Source organism: Neoarius graeffei, chromosome 15 (assembly GCF_027579695.1).
Source record: "Neoarius graeffei isolate fNeoGra1 chromosome 15, fNeoGra1.pri, whole genome shotgun sequence".
NCBI lineage: Eukaryota > Metazoa > Chordata > Actinopteri > Siluriformes > Ariidae > Neoarius > Neoarius graeffei.
In genome coordinates, this window is record NC_083583.1 from 9,811,501 (window position 1) to 9,831,259 (window position 19,759).

General features: G+C 40.5%; 1 protein-coding gene across 3 annotated transcripts in view; it reads right to left on the reverse strand.

The window, feature by feature from the left end:
• The window catches only part of mrvi1 (murine retrovirus integration site 1 homolog), a 55,697-nt gene extending 39,586 nt beyond the window's left edge, over nt 1-16,111 (reverse strand). For 2 of the 3 annotated variants that reach the window (XM_060940838.1, XM_060940837.1), the window contains exons 1-4: nt 16,059-16,111; nt 2,515-2,620; nt 2,236-2,392; nt 1,388-1,886 (exon numbers count right to left, since the gene is read on the reverse strand). The gene's annotated coding sequence lies outside the window, so the exon portion shown is untranslated. Of the gene's footprint in view, nt 1-1,387; nt 1,887-2,235; nt 2,393-2,514; nt 2,621-16,058 lie in introns of those variants that run through there. The other variant, XM_060940839.1, reaches the window with a different exon arrangement.
• Nucleotides 16,112-19,759: the final 3,648 nt, after the last annotated feature.

A 19,759-nucleotide genomic window follows, 5' to 3' on the forward strand; every position in this document is an offset into this window, starting at 1 on the left:
AGTCATTTTAATTGATGGCAGTTTGTGAACCCAAAAATACTGAATGCTGTAATTAAATCAAAAGATGCTTCAAGAAAGTATTAATTTAAGGATGTGTACACTTATGCAACCAGCTTATTGTACGTTTATGTTTTTCCCCCTAACAGATTTGCTTGTTTTTCAATTGAATTGTACAGGTTATAGGTCACATTAAAGTTGGGAAAAGTTCTGAAATTATTTCTCATGGTCTCATATTTTTACATCAGAAAAACCTATCATTTTAATGGGGTGTGTACACTTTTTATAACCACTGTAGATGTGCCTTTTCATACTAAGAAATTTGAGAAATTTAAATTTTTCATGTTTCTATGGAAACACTTTCAGACTTGGTCTCTCAGGTTAGTCTTTGGGGTAGGTTTCGTTTCTGGAGCAGAACTTGAAAACTATGAGTGGTGTGGTCTTGAAAGTTGGTATACGTGTTAAGTAATGTATATGTGCCTTTTGATACTAAGAAATGTCTCATCTCATCTCATTATCTGTAGCTGCTTTATCCTGTTCTACAGGGTCGCAAGCAAGCTGGAGCCTATCCCAGCTGACTACGGGCGAAAGGCGGGGTACACCCTGGACAAGTCGCCAGGTCATCACAGGGCTGACATATAGACACAGACAACCATTCACACTCACATTCACACCTACGGTCAATTTAGAGTCACCAGTTAACCTAACCTGCATGTCTTTGGACTGTGGGGGAAACCGGAGCACCCGGAGGAAACCCACGCGGACACGGGGAGAACATGCAAACTCCACACAGAAAGGCCCTCGCCGGCCACGGGGCTCGAACCCAGGACCTTCTTGCTGTGAAGCAACAGTGCTAACCACTACACCACCGTGCCGCCACTAAGAAATGTGAGAAATTTTAATTTTTAGTTCACCTGGACCAAAGGTCTGGTGGGCTTATGCCATGGAGCTGCAAAGGTCAAAGAGGTAGGGTTGGGTTCCTGCAGGAGAACTTGAAAAATAATATCTTTGAAACTTGGTATATAGTTAGTATATAGGGCAGGGGATATAGATGACTTTTTTTTTTAAGGCCCAGTCTGTAATGATCTGAGAGTTAAAAATACTGTGAATAGGTAACTGAAGGCCAGGCCTGACAACGAACTGTTTGTATTGACTTCTTTTTAGAGGGCAGATCTGACCTGCTTGGTCCATCTCACTTTCTTTCTTTTAAATGGCCTGTCACTGAGGTCAACCAGACGGCTGGAATTTGCACTCGGTCATACTGATCACTTTTCATACATGAGGAGTAGTTTGCACAGCAGTGTGGAGGAAACAACCATCAACAACCATCTCTTGTTTTATCCATGTTCAGAAACCAAAAAAGACTTAATACATCATACAAAATATTTACCTTTAGCGTTCCAGCTGGATCTGCAGTCTGTACCTGACAGATATGAACACTTCCACCATTATATACATCAGAACTTTCTTTGTTCTCTGACTCTGGTGTGTTGCACGTCCACTTTGTTGTCGAATCCTTTACGCTCTTGTTTCTCTCCTCTTGGTTTCCTTTGCTGGTTCCTGATGCTTCTTTCCAACATCCACTGTTCTTCAGTGCACCTTCACTTAAAAGGAAGTTGGGTGTTTGGAAAGTTTGGTCATGCCACTCTGGTTCTGTAGAGCACCCTTTCCCAACACACTCAAAGACTTCACACTTGGTATTCGGTTCATCTGATTCTGAACCTCCAGAACTTGCTGATACTTGGCTCCTTCCTGAGCCGTCCTGCTTATGGCTGAGAAGTTTATTCTCTAAGTTGAAGGTTTGATCACAGTCAGCTTCAAGTGAACCTCCACTGTTCTTTTCATCAGTGCTTATTAGAGAGTCGTCATCGTTAACTGCTTCCTCTGACCTGAAGCAGAACCAGGAGGAAAATATTGGCCTTTCTAAATACTAAACAGACCTTACTAGAAGCAATTCATTATTGTGCATAATAACAGCAAAGAACGTATCCTGTTCTATTACCTAAGCAACAAAAACATGTCCATGGTCAACGTGACACATGGGCCTTTCATTCCAAACTAAAAGCACTCAGGATTTTAGCAGGAACTCGTAGAGAGCCCCGAGTAATTAATCGGAGCTTCAGTGGGTGACAATGTAAACTCTGTCGTTTCTGCACAGTCTCACCTCTTTGCAAAGGGATTTTACATCAACACACACACGACTCATCCTGCAAGAACTGGGAGAATGTAAACACTGACCCGGCTCCATTCTCCCGTGTGTCAAGACACGTTTGCGCCTTGTAGGCAGTGCTCGCGGAAGTTTCCGGTATCGGGCCGGGAGCAGCAGCAGATCCTCCTTCGCTGCACTTCTGCACTGGTGGGTTTTGTTTGTTCACCAGTCCCACAGGAAGAGGATCTAAACAGACAGGAACCAACATTAGGATGAGCCCATTTCCCTGCAGACTTTATGGTTTTATTCTGTTTAGCATACATTGCTAAAACAGTTGGACACAATTTCTGAGATGATGAGTACAATACCTGAAGATGAAGAGCAGCCTGAGAAAACCACAAGTTCACGCTTCACCACCAGTTCAGACGGGTCACTCAGAGTTCGACTTGCATCATCCGTGTCCTGGGATGTACCCTGAAAGATGTATGCTTTTGAGTCCCACTGGGATCTTAAACATTTGACATTCAAGTTGTTTTGTCCCCCCCCCCCCTTTTTTAGTAGCCATTGCTAATCTGGAATCAAAGCAGATCCAAGAACAAAGCCAAAGAACAGCAAGAAACACCTGAAAGCTCAACAAAAGCCAAGATACACTCTTGGGTCCAATGTAGCACCTTAGGACGTTTCTTAAAAGAAAATAAAGGAGCCGAGAACCTTGAAACACTGCCCATCAAAAGAAGGCTTCTGTAAGAGCGTTGAGTATTAAAACAAAACATCGTCTTTGAACAGTCAGAACTTTTTATTCATTCTGAATCTTTCTAATAAGATCAGGTCCACGATATTTTTATACCCATTTGTTTTATTGATTTCTGGATTGAACTCCATTTAAGTGGCCACTCAAACAAATACTCAAAAACAAACAACTTTACTAATGTTGGATTGTGACTCCATCACTGTAACTGACTACTTTTTGTCAATTCTTTCCAGCACTAATAATTAATTGACCCTCCAGTTTCTAAGATACAGGTATAAGGGTTGTTTTACAATCAGGGTACAAAGTTTGTGTCACAGGGGTCCAAAATTCAAATTGATTCTAACTGGTTCTTGTACCAGTTTTTAAGTGAAGGACAAGTTAAAGAACAGATTTCAGGTAATTTTTTGACATGTGTGTATGGTAGTTTTGTGTAATCTGCTATAAGATAAAGAAGATTGAGTGTAGCTTTAAGCAGGGCTGGGAGAAACAAATGAAGTGATTCTCGGAGAGGACATTTTTTTTGACGATTCAGAATCCACGACTTCCATAGTGCTTTTAAATATAAGGCTGTAAGCTTTGTGTTAGTTGTCTCTAATATTTATGTCCCAATATCTTGACCACATTTTAGGATGAAAATAATCATTTTAGATATGTTATTTTATATTGAAAAATTAGCTGTCTCGGAGAGGACTTTTTTTGACACAATTACATACTAATTTGATCAAAATAGTCTGAAAACTTACTGGCATTCAACATTAAAACTTCACTATGTTTCCAATGATATGGAACCAAATGTGTTTTATGGTGTAAAGAATGATTTAAGTGCATCCCTTTTGGAGCTACCTGTGGTCAAAAAAGCACTTTTTCTAAATGACACGAGTAATTTTGCTAAATATGACATATATTGCCATACATTCACCAAAAATAACGTTAATCACCAAATTTTTTTTTGCATGGTAAATAGAGCTATCACAGGCAGGCCTGCCGACAGGGGTTGGGACAAACGGGTATTTTGTCCCGGCCCCAGGAATGAGGAGGGCCCAGAACTGGGCTCTCATGAAGTTGCGATTAAATTATTTTATTTCATTTCAAAATGTGTTGATTTGGGGGAGAAATGTGCTATATTTGCATTCAATAAATGATTTCTAGATCTTTTGCCTTTATTGTCTTTGAAAAAGGCGTCAAGAACCCCCTACCACCCCTAATGCAAAAATGGTTTGGTCTGACTCTTTGATTAAGAGGAAAAAAACGACATCGTTCAATCATAGCGCTTCGACAATCAGCGTGCGTGCCATTTGCCAACATGCACAAGTCAGGAGCACAGAAAAGAAAAGAAAAGAAAAGAAAAGAGAGGAAGAAACCAAGAGACTCAGGGGCTCACTGCATAAATATTTTAAAAAAGATTCAGATGATGCAGCAGGTACTAGCAAAGGCAGTGGGGCAGCTGAGCCAGGTAAGACACAGCCAACTTTTTCCAGCCCTGTAAAGTAACCCCAACCAAGGCACGCGCGGCACGCAATTCATGTTACAAACGAGGGGAGAGCAAGTCACACTGAACACCATATCAAACGCACAGGGCATTGAATCATTTCATAACCACAACGGGTTAATAACATTGTGTTTCATATATCTGATTGAAGCTAAGAATATTCACATTAGCCCGCAGTCATATCCCGCCGTTTCTCGAGCGGTGTGTTCTTCTCTGCTTTTCACACTGGACAGTATGCACGCACAGTACACTATGTTCGCCCACAGCCCTGCCTGAAATCCCCTGTCCATCGCTGCTCCTTCAAGAGCACCCCAATCGCGTGATTATAGTAGACTATCCACGAGTTTAGGAAGGCATTGCGGGGGCTGTTGCATGCAGGCTTGGGGCGTAACGGAATACATTTAATGGCGTTCGGTTAAAGGATACAAAATAACAGTAACCGCTTATTCCGTTACAGTACAGGGGGGAACGATTCAGTGAAATTGGGGATTACTTCACAGGATCACAATGTGTGTGAGGTTGCTGGTTTTGGGCTTTTTTATTCAAGCCTGCATTTTACATTGGCTTTTCGTTTGCTTCTGCTCTGCTAAACCCACACATGCACAAACCCGATAGCAGCTGACAGCGGCTCCGACTTTGCAAAGCAGCACACTGCGCTTCTGAACCCTGCACTCACGTGCCGAAATATGCGGGCACCAATATGCTGGCACCGCGTCTCAGCCCCCTGGTCAGATAACGTGACGTGGTTGGGAGCAGAGCCATGGAATTCCTACTTCCATGGCTCTGATTGAGTGACAATTTTTGGTAACATTCTAAATGGAGTGCGGAGGCATTAAAAAAACATTTTGTTTTTAGGGGGGTTGTTAGGGGGGGCCCATTCAGAGCATTTTGTCCCGGGCCCAGCCAAAGCTGTCAGCGGCCCTGATCACAGGGCTACAATAAACAACCAAGTTTATTTAGTCAAGCCTTTAGATATTGAAAATAATAAGTGTTAAATGTGATTTTTAGCTTGCGTACCCTGATTGTAAAACAACCTATAATAGAATTAGAGATGAAATCTATAAAAGGATACAAAACTAATGTAAAGGGTAGTGCCAGTCATAACGCCAACATGCATCAAAACCCCAGTTGTTTTTGTGGTTCATGACTGGCAATAACATTTATACTATTTTAATGAGTGAAACCAACACTCACGTTAGCATTATGACTGGGACAAGTGCTCACATTTGGTTTACAACTGAAACTAGCATTCTCTGTGGTCTTATAACTGAAACTAGCGCTCACGTTAGCGGTCACCATCATTATGACTAAAACTAGCATTCCAAGTAGTGTGATCGTGGTCAGATTAGCATTTTAGATTGGAACTAGCAGTTATGTTTGCATTAGTCAACGGAACTAGTGCTCCCATTAGTGTTTTATGACTGAAACTGGAGGCCATGTTAGTGTTAACTGGAATTCTTGCTTGCATTAGAATTTTATAACAAACTAGAGGCCTTGTTAGGGCTAGTACCTGGAACTAGCGCTGATGTTAGCATTATAACTGGAACTAGAGGCCATGTTATGGTTTATAACTAGAACTAGCACTCATGTTAGCATTAAGTACACTCACTAGTCTTAGGACTGGAACTAGCATTCTAAGGAGTATGATAACTGGAGATAGTGCCCACATTAGCATTTTAGATTGGAACTAGCGGTTATGTTTACGTTAGTCAATGGAACTAGCGCTTACAGTGTTTTATGACTGAAACTAGAGGCCATGTTAGTGTTAATAAATGTTAACCAGAGGCCATGTCAGGGCTAATAACTGGATCTAGTGCTGATGTTAGCATTATGACTGAAACCAGAGACTATGTTACGGTTAACAACTGAAACTAGCACTCGCATTAGCATTATGACTGGAACAAGTATTCTCACTAGTCTTATGACTGGAACTCACTCTCATATTATCTGTCACCATCATTATGACTAGAACCAGCATTCAAATTAGTGTTATCACTGGAACAAGCATTCTAATTAGTATGATAACTGGAGATAGCGCCCACATTAGCATTTTAGATTGGACTTAGGAGTTATGTTTGCATTAGTCAATGGAACTAGCACTCACAGCGTTTTATGACTGAAACGAGAGGCCATGTTAGTGTTAACTGGACTTAGCTCTTACATTAGCATTTTAGGACAAACTAGAGGCCATGTTAGGGCTAGTACCTGGAACTAGTGCTGATATTAGCATTATAACTGGAACTAGAGGCCATGTTATGGTTAATAACTAGAACTAGCACTCATGTTAGCATTAAGTACACTCACTAGTCTTATGACTGGAACTAGCGCCGACATTAGCAGTCACCATCATTATGGCCAGAACTAGCATTCTTAGTAGTATCCAATCTAAAATGCTAATGTGGGCACTAGCAGTTATGTTAGCATTAGGCACTCACATTCATGTCTTATGACTGAAAGTAGAGGCCATGTTAGGTGTTAATAACTGGAATTAACTCTTAAATTAGCATTTTATGACAAACTAGAGGCCATGTTAGGGCTAGTAACTGGAACAAGTATCTTATGACTGGAACTAACGCTGACATTAGCAGTCACCATCATTATGACCAGAACTAGCATTCTTAGTAGTATGATAACTGGCGATAGTGCCCACATTAGCATTTTAGATTGGCTCTAGCATTTATGTTAGCATTAGTCAATGGAACTAGTGCTCACATTAGTGTTTTATGACTCAAACTAAAGGCCATGTTATGGCCCTTTTCCACTACCCTTTTTCAGCTCACTTCAGCTCGCTTCAGCTCACTTCAGCCCGACACGGCTCGCGTTTCGACTACCAAAAAACAGCACGACTCAGCTCGCTTCAGCCCTGCTTAGCCCCTAAAACTCGCACCGTTTTGGAGTGGGGCTGAAGCGAGCCAAAGCGAGCCGAGTGAGGTTGGGGGCGTGAGCAGACACTCCCCTGTGCACTGATTGGTGAGGAGGAGTGTCCTCACATGCCCACACACGCCCCGCGAGCACACTGGGATCTGTAAACACCGTAAACCCGGAAGAAGAAGAATTCCGAATTACGAGAATTTCTGAAGCCTTATGCGCCTCGCCTCATCTATACGCTCTTGCCAGTATCTGTTGGCGTTGTCGGTGACAACAAGCCACAGCACCAAGACCAGCAACACTAACGACTCCATGTCCTCCATGTTTATTGTTTACTATCCGGGTCGTAAGACTACCGCTTAAAAGCTCACTGATGTCACTGTTTGCGCCGCTTAACGACATCACGTGACGTCCACCCACTTTCGCTAACTCCACCCAATGTGTCCACCCACTTCCAGCCAGCACGGTTCAGCGCGGTTGTAGTCGAAATGCAACTCCAGCAGCCCCACTCAGCTCGACTCAGCATGGCACGACTCAGCCCGACTCAGCCGCGTTTGTAGTGGAAAAGCGGCATTAGTAACTGGAGCTAGCACGCCATGTTAATGGCCTCTCATTTCAGTCAAAGTGCTAGGATTAATAAATGGAACTAGAGCTCACATTAGCATTATGACCAAGTCATAATAGGAGCCATTTGCCATTAAAGTTTCACTGCAAATTTTTAATAAAAGCTAAAATCTTTGGCAGATGCTATTTATATCCTAGTAAACTAGGACTTTATTTAATGGTTGCCCAATGTTTGCTAAAGAAAGAACACAAAAAACAAAAGCATTGTAAACCCAACATAAACTAGCTTAGAAAGAATCAGAGGCTGAGAGCTGCTGGAGAGGAAACCTTAGCTAAGCTAATCAAGTAAACAAAAGTAGTTCTAGTTAGCACAGTGCTGCGTTTAGGTTGCCGACTCGATTCAAATAGTTTTGCATCGTTAGGATAGGATTCTGGCTTTATTTATAAATTAACTAAGGAGGAGAAAAAGCGATTTCAAAACAAGACCTTTGTGCACTTGAGTTTTCGGGTTTAAGGGTGTGCTGAACTGTGTGAACCAGTGCTGTAAAAAAAAAAAAAATAATAATAAAGTACATTTTATTAATATTTTACTTCCTGTTCTAATGTTTGGGCAGGCTATACAGCCAACCACATGACCCTTGTTGTTTCATTTTGATTCCATCATCTCAGACAGAGCAGATTTTGGCCCAGACATGAGGACCTTCACGCAAGAGCTCCACATTTTATTGGTCCAATTTTGTTGGGCCATCCAGCTCATTTTACACAATTATGTCTTACTGGACTTATTTTATTCCCAAGTACACCTTTTATGGCTGCACCAGAAACATGTTGTAAAGATGCTAAACAGCATTTCAGGGGCGTCGAGTTTGCAGACAGCAGCATGTTGAGGACCCACAGTGTAATCAAATCTCATCTATGCCTTTCCTGTTTCTCTCCCTCTCATTAACGTGGGAGATCTCATTGACCAAAGCTATTTTTAGCATGCCTTTGCCCATCCCTGCTCAGAAAAAGTTCCACTCTCAGAAGAAAATAAATCTGCAAAGGACGAAGCGGGTCATGTCGTTGCTGGGTCCCTTGGGGCCCCTTGCCGAGGCTTCATGAGAAAAACGAGCGACCGGCCTCCTCTCCGTCTCCGCTGGTTATGTAAGCTGCTCCAGCAGATTTGTTTAACAGTCTGGTTGTACAAGGTACAATGAAGAAGCAGTGACCAACTCAGCTGAGCCGAGATGCAAAAAACGATGGCAGGTGAGCATCAACGAAAGCTTCATCATAAATGAATAACCAGCAGAGACGAGCTGAGCAAACACAGTCACCATTTCAACTCACCATAAAACTGTTTATATGAAACATGGCATGGATTGGCATGTTTGGCAAGAACAGAGAAAGAAAAGAAAAAAAAAAAACAGTGCATTCAAGCTGCTGTTTAGTCCAGCACTCTGGTTCACAAGTGACTTCAGAAATTAAAAACATCATCAATCATGTGCACATTTCGAAAAGTTCAGCCGTCCAAGTACTTGTTCAAGAATGTAATAAATAAAATCTGGAGTCAAACTGTACCTGAAGGTCCTGTACAGATCACGGGTGCTGCTTCTACTTTGTTTTCTCTTCTCTACTTTCTTCCTCATAGGTCTCGTTTTCCCCCCCCCTTTCTCCAACTCTTCAGTCTTTCTCCCTTTTCCTTTCCCTGACTTTTTTTTTCTCCCAACACCAGCCTCCCTTTGACTCCTGGGAGCTTTGACCATTTAAGGAGAAGGTTTTTTGTCTCTCTCTGTGCAGCTACTGCTGTGCACGCTCTCTCTCTCTCTCTCGACTATCCAAAAAACTGCAGCTGAAGAATGAGTGTCCTATACACCAGCGCGTGCCTGTTTATACCCTGCTCCCTCTTTAAGACGAGATGCTACAGGTGAATTGGGCCCTTTAAAAAAAAAAAAAACCACCCAGTTCCTGCCACCGTTCTTCACCAGCTGATTGCTGATGCTCTTTCTTGAATGGGAACTTTCCCCAAATAAATCTTCATCTGTTTATGCAAATGAGGCTTTGTCTAAGTAAATGTTTAAATTTGCAAAACAAAACATCTACTCTTTGGATGATGATGACAACGTCAATTAAAATATATGTTCATTTGACCCTGACTAACAGTTTGTTGGAAAATCGGCATTATTTAATTAAGAAAAAACACCACAGGCCACTATAAAAAAAGGTTATGTTTAAATTGGCTTTTCGTATTTAAAAAAAAAAAAAAAATCATCAGGTGTGGGAGAAATACCGAGAAACTGTACTTAATTAAAAAGTAGACCCATGGAGCCAAAAATCCAAAGCTACCTACATCAAGAGGAAACATTTTTAATTAATGCTTTGTATCGATCATGAGTTCATGGTGCCTGATGGTGAGCTAGTTCACTAAATAATCAAAATCATAAGAAAAATTTTATTGTATCGTAAACAAGCCGAAACTTGAACTCGCTGGTTAGCTGATGTTTAATAACCCAGTTGGAATGAAATGTTAAAAGCACATTAGCAAGGAACACACAACTAATTCAACATGCTAGTTTACAAAACAGTTTGTAATTTAGCTAGCTTGCTAACGTTAACGCAACGTGCTACTTTAGATTTGGTGGTGAATTTAAAAAAAAAAAAAAGTTGATATTTCATTTTCAGGAGGCAAATAAGACCTCATCCTGTATCCCAGAAAATAACATCTTATGAAGAAAGACCAAAAAAAAAAAAAGGTCAAAACAGCTTGAGATTTTTCTCATGACTCTGAAGGTCTAAGTAAATGCAAGGAGTGTGTTTAAAAAAAAAAAAATACAAGTTTTTGTCCCCCCTTCCAGGCAGCACAGTGGTGTAGTGGTTAGCACAGTCACCTCACAGCAAGAAGGTTCTGAGTTCAAACCCAGGGGCCTTTCTGTACGGCGTTTGCATGTTCTCCGTGTCTGCGTGGGTTTCCTCCGGGTGCTCCGGTTTCTCCCGACAGTCCAAGGACATGTGGATTAGATCAATTGGCTACTCCAAATTGCCCGCAAGTGTGTATGTGTACCCGCCACCAGATAAGGGTTTGGGTCCCTCTGGTGTCCTATAAATCACCCAAGAAAATTCAGGGAAGCTAGTTGATGGCTTCCTAGATCGCCGACCCTCGAGTGTGAGGCTGGCAACCAACCAACAGACAGACAGACCCCCCCGAATTTACATGAGGAAGGAGTGTTCAACTTCAAGTACTATTTTTGGAAGACTTGTACTTTCCTTCGGTACAATAAAGCATTTTCCACCCTAAAATCTTACAAATCCAAATCATGATCAACATTTTGGGAAATTATTTGTGGATGAACATGTAAATTTTCTTGAATGCTGGTCATCTACTAATAGATGTTTTTGATTCTGAATATACAAAAAAGGTAACTTTGACGAAAGTGGTTTTAAATATGACGTGGAACAATGCATTTCCACTCTAGTTACTTTGGTTTATAAGCCTTATAAAGGAAACTGACCGGTCCAGTACATCATAATGACACAAATATAGGACTTGACATTGTGAAGAGGGCGGAGCTTAAAGCCGTCTTCAGAATTCTGAAGCTACGAAACAAGTTTCAGATATTAGCTACGTTTCGATTACTCGGCTTAATGTGGAATTCACGTGCGGAAACGTGGAAAAAAAACAAAAACCCTCAAATATTTTCACACTTGTTTAAGGTGGTTTTCCCAAACGATCTGACAAACCAATATTTTGCAAAATTGAAATGGAAACATTTTTTGTATTTAAGGTCACGACATGATAAACAAATGGAAACGCTACCTTTATAATTAAAAAAAAAAAAAACACACCACACAAGAGTGCTCTAAAAGCTATTGTGAGAGGAGAAAATCCAATTTTAATTCTCTAACATGACTTAACAGAAAATAGACTATTCACAATTGTGGTTTGTCAAAAATTGTAAATTATTACTTCTATATAAAAATGCAACGGAAACTCTGATATTATGAGCAGACAAAATGGTGACGGAATCTTTTGTTACGTCGCTATTTTTAGTACGTCAGTTTAAGAATACACGTTATTGATGCAACTTGCACAAAAGCAGACATTTCTACCTGTGAAATCTTCTGAAACTTCTTCCCACCACCTAATTAAACACTAATATGGACGTTGTAGAACTTCCAGATCCACAGTGGAAGTGAAGTGGGAAAGAGCTGAAAATGTCTGAATACCGACACAAAAATAAATAAAATGAAATCCATTACTTTAGACAACTCAGACTCTTTCCACGTTGAATCTCATATCTGTGCTGGTTTCAAATAAACCAATATCTCCCCTGTAAATATAATAACTTTGCACATTGACACCTGATACAGTGGTTTGCACAAGTATTCACCCCCCTTTGAACTTCAACATTGTCACGTTACATAAATCCTGGAACTGAAATGCACTTAAAAATAGGATAATAGGTTATGAATCTACACAAAATGGGATGGAAAAAAAAAGTCTATATAGTTTACCAAATTATTTAGAAATGGCCATAAAAAGTGTGAGATTGTCTAAGTATTTACCCCTATTGCTGTAAAACCCTTAAATTAGTTCTGGTGCAATCAGAAGTGATGTAATTAGTAGAATCAAATCCACAGTTTGCAATTTAAGTGTCATGTGATCCCGATATTAAATCCACCTGTTCATGGAAGAACCCAAAATATGATATTAAGCATTACATTAATGGCATTTAGCAGACGCTCTTATCCAGAGCGACATACAACATACCCAGAGCAGCCTGGGGAGCAGTTGTGGGTTAGGTGCCTCGCTCAAGGGCACTTCCTGTTGGTTGAGGGAATCGAACCGGTGATCTTTTGGTCCCAAAGTTGCATCTCTAACCATTAGGCCATGGCCTCCTTCCATCATAAACTGTACTCGAGTTGGGGGGGATGCCATCCCCCCTGGAATAAAAAAATGGTCAAAATCATCCCCCCTCTAAAACGGGCATCCCCCCTCCCTTCCCTTGAGCAATTTTATCAATAAATGTGTACATTACTTCTATTTAACATTGGAATTAGAAATGCCATTCCACGTAGCTTTGCTGAAACTGAGCATACAATAAGCTACCGCGAGAGAGGGCACGCGCAAGCGAAGCGTTTGAGGAGGTGACATTCAGTTGGGGTTCCGTTATTTTTGATTTCATTCGGCGTCAGTGACAGCAGCGGACTGCAGCATCATGGCCAAGTGGAGTGGACAGCAAGACCTAAGCAAGTTCGGATTTAAGATTGCAAGAAAAAACATTTCAGGAGGTAAGTCAAGAGTTACGAATATCAGTCACGTTTTCTGTGAGCCCACTATCATGCTGTAAAGTTCCTGATATGGAGCCTAATTTGTGGGCGGCAGATAACAACACAGCTATCATAATGAATGTTAGTTTGGAGTCTAGCCAGCTATCGATAGCTTACTCAGGTTCATGTTAGCTTTGATTTCTTGTATAAGGCCATTAATTTAATCAGCCTGGACGTTCGTTTGTTATTCTTCAGGCAACAAAAAGTGTTATTCAAGACAGGAAGGCTAAAATTAACGACACTAGCAGTTTTGAAGGCTTCATTGCCTCATTAGAGAGCCGGTCACAACATGTAAGGCTGATTTACAATTTACTGTTGCTTGTTTTAGCTTATTGGTTACCTACCTACCTCTGTATTTAACTCAATGTTCAGCTTTGAATAAAAATTCAATTGACTTGATATGAAAAGATTCAGTTGTTCATTTACGTTGCCTGCTGAGGTTTTAATAAATTATTTACCAAACGATTTAAAAGGAGCCTACCATGACTATGAAGTTACACTTCAAATTTGTCATCTGCATTTCACCCTAATATGGAGAATGTGGTAGGTACAGTGGTGCTTCAAAGTTTGTGAACCCTTTAGAATTTTGTATATTTCTGCATAAATATGACCTAAAACATTATTAGATTTTCACACAAGTCCTAAAAGTAGATAAAGAGAACCCAGTTAAACAAATGAAACAAAAATATTATACTTGGTAATTTATTTATTGTGGAAAATGATCCAATATTACATATCTGTGAGTGGCAGAAGTATGTGAACCTCTAGAATTAGCAGTTAATTTGAAGGTGAAATTAGAGTCAGGTGTTTTCAATCAATGGGATGACAATCAGGTGTGAGTGGGCACCCTGTTTTATTTAAAGAACAGGGATCTATCAAAGTCTGATCTTCACAACACATGTTTGTGGAAGTGTATCATGGCACGAACAAAGGAGATTTCTGAGGACCTCAGAAAAAGCGTCGTCAATGCGCATCAGGCTGGAAAAGGTTACAAAACCATCTCGAAAGAATTTGGACTTCACCAATCCACAGTCAGACAGATTGTGTACAAATGGAGGAAATTCAAGACCATTGTTACCCTCCCCAGGAGTGGTTGACCAACAAAGATCACTCCAAGAGCAAGGCATGTAATAGTCGGGAAGGTCACAAAGGACCCCAGGGTAACTTCTAAGCAACTGAAGGCCTCTCTCACATTGGCTAATGTTAATGTTCATGAGTCCTCTATCAGGAGAACACAACAACAATGGTGTGCATGGCAGGGTTGCAAGGAGAAAGCCACTGCTCTCCAAAAAGAAAATTGCTGCTCATCTGCAGTTTGCTAAAGATCACATGGACAAACCAGAAGGCTATTGGAAAAATGTTTTGTGGACGGATGAGACCAAAATAGAAGTTTTGGTTTAAATGAGAAGCGTTATGTTTGGAGAAAGGAAAACACTGCATTTCAGCATAAGAACCTTATCCCATCTGTGAAACATGGTGGTGGTAGTATCATGGTTTGGGCCTGTTTTGCTGCATCTGGGCCAGGACGGCTTGCCATCATTGATGGAATACTGAATTCTGAATTATACCAGTGAATTCTAAAAGAAAATGTCAGGACATCTGTCCATGAACTGAATCTCAAGAGAAGGTGGGTTATGCAGCAAGACAACGACCCTAAGCACACAAGTCATTCTACCAAAGAATGGTTAAAGAAGAATAAGGTTAATGTTTTGGAATGGCCAAGTCAAAGTCCTGACCTTAATCCAATCGAAATGTTGTGGAAGGACCTGAAGCGAGCAGTTCATGTGAGGAAACCCACCAACATCCCAGAGTTGAAGCTGTTCTGTACAGAGGAACGGGCTAAAATTCCTCCAAGCCGGTGTGCAGGACTGATCAACAGTTACTGGAAACGTTTAGTTGCAGTTATTGCTGCACAAGGGGGTCACACCAGATACTGAAAGCAAAGGTTCACATACTTTTGCCACTCACAGATATGTAATATTGAATCATTTTCCTCAATAAATAAATGACCAAGTATAATATTTTTGTCTCATTTGTTTAACTGGGTTCTCTTTATCTACTTTTAGGATTTGAGTGAAAATCTGATGATGTTTTAGGTCATATTTATGCAGAAATATAGAAAATTCTAAAGGGTTCACAAACTTTCAAGCACCACTGTATGTCAGCCAGGAGACTGACTAAATATGACACATGACATCCACACTGTGCATGTTTTACAGTAAAATACCAGTGTATTATGTTTTTTACAACAATAAAAAGGGTATACAGTGTGTATTACACACTTTATCAGTACAAAATACTGTATGGCTGGTAAATGAACAAGGTCCACAGGCCTACGTTGTGTGCAAACCCTCCTAAAAGCAAACCAGTTTCCCACCGACGGACCGACCGATGGGTCGACACGTGACTAAAGATTTCACCATCCCCCCTGGTTTGATTTTACAACTCGACCACTGACCATAAAGACCAATAAACCAAATACTTACAAATGTATTACACATTGTTTAAATCAAATAGCACAAATCCTTATTAAATTTTTTAAAACCCATTATTAAAAAAAGGCCATTTTGTGCAGATTCATGACATGAAATACCAAATAAGTCCATTTCGGTTCTATAACCACAAAAAAAGTGGGACAGTTCAAAAGGGACGAATACTTATACAAGGCCCAGTAGGATTAGTCAGTGCAAAAACATCCCAGCAACTTCCCTTGAATTCATCTATAATTAATGAGTAGGAATGGCTCACATCCATTACACAGGAATAATTTTATTCCAACAAAAGCTACGTTATTATAAAAAACATTCAAAAGCCTCAACTAGGATGTATATTTAAAAAAAAAAAAAAGTGTCCAGGCCATTCTATTCATTGGAAGAGAAAATGGTGTTTAAAAAAAAAAAAAAAAAAGTGTGCTGTGGAGTGGAGAGGTCTCTTACCTCTCGGCTGAGATCCTCGGCTCCTGCATGCGGAAAGCAGCCACCTGTTTGAAGGGAAGCGGTTACAAAGAGGCACATGGGTTTATTTGCATCTCACTGTTCCATCATGCAAATGACCGAGTGTTACGAAGCATCAAAATAGCCAGCCTTCATGACGCTGATGTACTGAAGCAGGTTCAGACAAATGATTGGTGGTCGAGTTTTCCATACTTCTTTTCAACTCCCTCATCTCGCTCTGTCTCCATATCTATGGGCAACAATAACCTGGCAACCATTTACCGTACATGAGCTGCTTGATCGCCCAGCCCACACCATAGACCCGTGTGTGTGTTAATGCCTTTAGGGCTGAAGAGGGAAGTGATGGCTGACTGGTTCTCGGAATACATGCATAGTTTATATTGACTCATATTTCAATTTAAAAAAAAAAATCATGACTGGAGAAATGCTTCTACTTTATAAAATCATGCTCGTCTCACACAGCTAGGAGAGTCCCTGGATCGAGGATAAGTGAGATATGAGGATAAGCAAGACACACCAAGAATCCAATCCAATCCATAGCTGGATTCACTGATCCTCTCAAACGTCATTCATGTGATCTACAGAGACTTCAGGCTTGAAAGCCAGGACTGATTCTTTTGCATCACTCTTTTAAAAAAGGGTTATTTTTCTAACAAAAACAAACCCCCTGTTGTAAGGTTCTTCATAGAAACCGAACAGTGTTGAATGTAATCTATTTAAAAAAAGTACAGAATTACCGGTACGTCCAGTCAAACATGAGCTACCAGAGCGCCAAGACGAGCAACACTGAGGGGTCGCGTCCACTCACAGACCTACGGCTAATTTCAGTGACGCTGCGGGAAGACTTGGAGGAGTCAACTGCACATTTCTACAAAACATTTTGCACAGAACTCCAAAGTACATTACACGCTTCAGTACATCACTACACATATACAGTACCAGTCAAAGTTTGGACACCCCTACTCATTCATAGGTTTTTCTGTATTTTGACTATTTTCTACATTGTAGAACAATACCGAAGGCATCAAAACTATGAAATAACATATGGAACATGTATATAGGATATTACATGGTGGTGCGAAGGTATGAAGTTCATCTTATAGTGGTGAATATATTCATGAGTCAGCAAAGCGAATGAGTGAAAATATTTCCAACACGAGAAGATAAACTTCATAGCTTCGCGCCACTATGTAATGTTTGTTACGTTAAATCAAAAGAATTTAAATTTTGAACCGGTTCACCATTTTAACAACGCAGGTTAATACTGGAAATGATTATACATACAGGACACTTTCGATGGAATAAAAGACACATGTTCTATTCCCTTCAAGTGGATTTCATTCATTTGGTTCGATAGCATGCAATATTGCTAGCATATCGCTTATCCTACGTGTATTACGTCACTCTACCCAATGGAGAATGAGCGTTGAACGTGGTTTACGATATTGCATGGTTGTCAAGACACGTCACTCGTCAGAGGTGTAAAATTTCCGCGTTAGCAAGCGACTGTGACAATTTGTAAACAAAACATGGCTGCCAGGTTTGCTTCTTTAAATATGGAAGATTTTGAGAGAATTTTGAAAGAGAAAGATGCGTTGAACACCCAAAAGGAATGTGTATGAATAATAATAATGGATGGTTTTTTTTGTGGTCTATCAGATATATTCCATTCAGCTACTCATCTTCACCTCGTTCAGTATCATGCTAGCTGAATGGAATATATCTGATAGACCACTCAACCCCAGCCAATATTATTTAAATGTCACTCAGAGCCGCGATACATTTCGTATGAAAAATTAGAGTTTTTCCAACATAAGATAAACTTCATATCTTCAAGCCAACATGTGATTTTCTCATCTCATTATCTGTAGCCGCTTTATCCTGTTCTACAGGGTTGCAGGCAAGCTGGAGCCTATCCCAGCTGACTACGGGTGAAAGGCGGGGTACACCCTGGACAAGTCGCCAGGTCATCACAGGGCTGACACATAGACACAGACAACCATTCACACTCACATTCACACCTACGGTCAATTTAGAGGCACCAGTTAACCTAACCTGCATGTCTTTGGACTGTGGGGGAAACCGGAGCACCCGGAGGAAACCCACGCGGACACGGGGAGAACATGCAAACTCCACACAGAAAGGCCCTCGCCGGCCACGGGGCTCGAACCCGGACCTTCTTGCTGTGAGGCGACAACGCTAACCACTACACCACCGTGCCGCCCCCATGTGATTTTCTTTTTATTATAAATCAACACATTCACAAACAAATTCCCTAAATTTATCAAAACATCTCCGTCATCGATTTCCTCACGAGTGATATATAGAGATATTATATGGACATTGTGATAGTGTTAAAAAAAAAGTTTGATATTTTAGATTCTTCAACGTATCCAGCGTTTACCTTGATGCCGCTTTGTATATTATTGGAGTCATCTTAACCAGCTTCATGAGATAGTCACCTGGAATGGTTTTCAATTAACAGGTGTGCCTCGTCAAAAGTTAATTAGTGGATGAGGTTCTTGCCGTATTGACGCGTTTGAGATTAAACCGTAAACAGCCCTATTCAACACCACAACTGTAGTAATTCATATTATGTCAAGAACTGTTCAACTAAGTAAAAAGGAACAACAGAATCATTACTTTTGACACAAAGGGTCTTAATTAATAAAGAAAAACTATTGAATTATAAGGAACGTCCAAACTTTGGACTGGTACGCTATAAAAAACAGACTTCCTTAGCTTGTTTAATTGCTCAAATTATTGGACAAGGCAGTCATTTAGCTTACAGTCTGCTTTAACTCTGTTATGATTTACTCTGCTCATCTGTCACAGTTGATTAAGTTTCATACAGAGACGTTGCCTCTCTTGCTTTTGCCCCCCCCATTACTTTTGTTCATTTTATGAAATGACCACATTCATCTGCCTTGTTTCACCATATCCATGAGCACACATGACAACGTATGATAGCATCAGGGAAATAAGATTGTGCTTTTGGAAGGGATGTGAGACAGAATGATAAAATGAGAATTCATTATTATTATTGAAGTATTTATTTTTATTAAAGGAAAAAAAGTATTGTATATGAGATTTTTTTTTTTTGGCTGGAGCATCCCTAGGAGGCAGAATTTGGCGAAATATTCAGATGGGATTAGGTTAAATCCCGTAATTGACAATTTCTACATGAATTTTATTTCCGTTTGGATTGATGAAGACAGGCTTTTATGCTCTCCTCTCATGAATTAAAAAAAAAAAAATTCACCCACCGTTATTATGACCAACCCTGTGACAGTCTGATCAATTTAATCCAATCTGGATAGATGTGCTAAAAATTTTGTAGGAAGCTGCTGCCTCTTGTGTTTGGGGTGTGTGGGTGTGCGCTTTGTCATTTTTGGTATTCTAGCTTGTGTATTCATATTAAACAACAATTAATACGAGATCAAGCAACAACAACAACGTGTTGCCAGGCAAAACAACCCTCGCCCGGTAGCGCTTACGATGAGCAAGAAGGAAGACATCATGGGGGGGGGGGGGGAGACACCCCACTTTTGACCTTTTTGGTGACCTTGAGTGTGAACATACGTGGCCAATAAACATGGTTCTGATTCTGAGTCTCTGCTACTCTCAGCCAATCAATCAATCAATCAATCAATCAATCAGAACACACCATACTGCTCTCAGCC